The sequence below is a fragment of the Leptonychotes weddellii genome, chromosome 12 (assembly GCF_054177405.1).
Source record: "Leptonychotes weddellii isolate Sample4059 chromosome 12, ASM5417740v2, whole genome shotgun sequence".
Classification (NCBI taxonomy): Eukaryota; Metazoa; Chordata; class Mammalia; order Carnivora; family Phocidae; genus Leptonychotes; species Leptonychotes weddellii.
Genome location: NC_138380.1, coordinates 70408430 through 70411232, shown reverse-complemented (window position 1 = coordinate 70411232; position 2803 = coordinate 70408430).

Genomic DNA, 2803 nt, shown 5'->3' with positions numbered 1-2803 from the left:
TCTTCCCATCTCTTTCACCCTTTCTTTGCCCCGCCCCCCCCTTGATCTTCAATTATCTTAGCTAAATAAATAAATTTAAACTTTCCTTTTAAGTTGTTTTCAGTCTCTGGATAAAAGAGCAATCAAACTCTGGGACAATTTGTCCCTGCCTTCACTTCTTTCCCTAAAATCATGGATTTGTGCTTCTGTAGCCTCAAGGCAGCAGGAAAGTGCCAAAGCCCTGGGATGTAGCGTCTGTCTCTGGCTTTTTCTGTCCTACAGAGCATCCCCCTTACCCACATGGGTGAGGCTTGTCCTGTTGGCTTCTTCACTCAAGCCCATGATTGGAGCAGCTAGTGATGTTTTGAGTTCATCAGGCCCAGTAACTTTTCCTGACTGTGCCAGACTTACCTCAGCCCTCACCAGCTCTGTAGGCACTCTGAGATCTTCTTCCTTTATCCTGTAGCCACAACTAAGGCAGTCTCCTCCACAGCAATCAGTGTGGAGTTTCTCCCTACACATCTTGACTTTCCTCAGTCTCACCAAACTCTTACCTACATCTCTTTACCCGGTTCCCATGAGGAGTAGAGATCCTGAGGAAAATGACATCTCAGTGCCTCCCTCAGACAGACCACCAGGCTGACGTGAACGAGCCCCGGTCGGTGCATGACTGGAGGCATGGCCCCCTTCTGCACTGCCTTATCCAATAAATGTTCCCCTCTCCAGGCCTACATTGGAATGTACTTGAGTGCTTCCTGACTCTGCTTTCATTCTGTCTTCTCCTCTCTAATCCCCATGGCCTGGAAATCACCAATATTTTCCTTCCTCTCTTCTTCGCTCCAAATACGTATAACTTATTTTATGTGACACTCTTCGGTTCAGCAAGCCAAGCTTGGCTCTGAACATGTTAAAGGGTGAGGGGGAAAAAAAATAGACAACTCTATTTCTGGAAAATCCAGCATCCAAAACTATTGTTCACTGCAAAGTCTTATCATTGAACATCAGATGCGGAATGTTGTTCTTTTTCTATGCACAATTTCTGAAACAAATTATAGGACTCCAGGAAAAAGACACTGTGGGTAGACCAGGAGAAGCCCAAGGGCTCAGAGAGGTAAAAGGGAAACACATGAAGAGCTTTGAAAATTTTCCTTTTGTTACATATACCTTAGCATAGATGCTGATGAGGTATCTTTCAGATCTAAAGATTAAATTTGAATATGCAAATGCTTAAAATAATATCACTAATTTGGGAGAAGATGAACAGAATATCATCTAAATGGCATTTTCTCCTCAGAATGTGGGCAAGCCCTGACACTGGCCAGGAGTGGGAGAGGGAAAGACACTGTACAATATGGGGCCATTCAAGTTTAGCTTCGGACTCCATGTTTGACGCAAATGTGCTATTTGCTAAATACCTACTTCCACCTGATTGTTGTTGTATCTGAACTTCTGCATGATCAGTGACTCTATGATTAATAGATTGTCACCATATCAAATAAATTCTGTTTCTGCTTCACCTACAGATTTCTGATCTCACAAAAGTAACAATACTCATAGGGTGGAAATTTAGGATTCGTTATACAATTGTCATAGATAATAGAACAGACACAGTGAAGTTATGATTAATTGAGAAATCGTGACCTTAATTTTTTTCACAGTCTTTAGTTATGTGTTTAGAATGTGGTTAAAGTGACCTCTGAAAAGAGTACTGGTCATAAGCAGAAAGACAGTGGGGTGTTTTCATCATTTTCCTTCAGCCAAACTCCATAAAAGAAGAGAGGTTTTATAACTGCCTTGGCATTTATTTGTGCAGGATGTTCCATAAGACAGAATAGCAACTCTCATATAGAAAAGAATGCTCAACAAATGTTTTAATATAGCACGTTTCAGATAACATATACTAAATAGCCTCCAATGTTGCTTGCAGAGAAACTAGTCTGCTGAAACTAGCTGTAGTAGAAATCAAAATGATGTTCTTTCAGAGTGCAAATGTTTCTGATGATACTTGCCATTATGATTCTACCCATCATCGTCCACCCCAGGAAAGATGCTGAATAAAGTTTACATTCAATGAAAGTGGAGATCCAGGTGGAGTTCAGAAAAGTTATTTATTTTTATCTTGCATGCTGATTGCTTTGATGTGTTACTAGATAACTAGATCCAAGAATTAAGGATTTTTTTTTTCCAAGTGATTTTGTGGAAGAAGCAGGTACATGCAAATATGAATAAAAATATAAGCTAGGTCAGTCATGTTAACTTTGTGAAAATATTCAGTAAGTATTTTTTGATCTTTAAAAAATGTTTTAATCTGTGGATTGTCTCAATGAAGTGTCTTTATCACCAGACTTCAGATTCTGGAGGTAACATGGAGACAGGTCTTTATCTTGGTCATATACTTTAGGAAGAAAAATAGTTTAATAAATTAGTCACAGCACCACCATTTACAGTGCCCACTGACAGAGCTAGATGAAAATATGTTGTTTCTTTTACTGACCTCAGAAGAAAGTGAACATCTACCTTTCAAAGTTTCAATTTAATTTATTTAAAGAATATGCTGAATGTATCCTAATTTACTCAGATTCAATTTTCAAAATTACACACACTAATTTATAAAAGAAAGTTCAGTAACTCTTTGTCAATTACAAAACATCGTAGACATTTGATTTACATAGTTACATTTATCAAGTAACTACATCAGTTGTCAAACATTGCATCAAAACAAGTTGAGCCGGGGCGCCTGGGTGGCTCAGTCATTAAGCGTCTGCCTTCGGCTCAGGTCATGATCCCAGGGTCCTGGGATCGAGCCCCTCATCAGGCTCCCTGC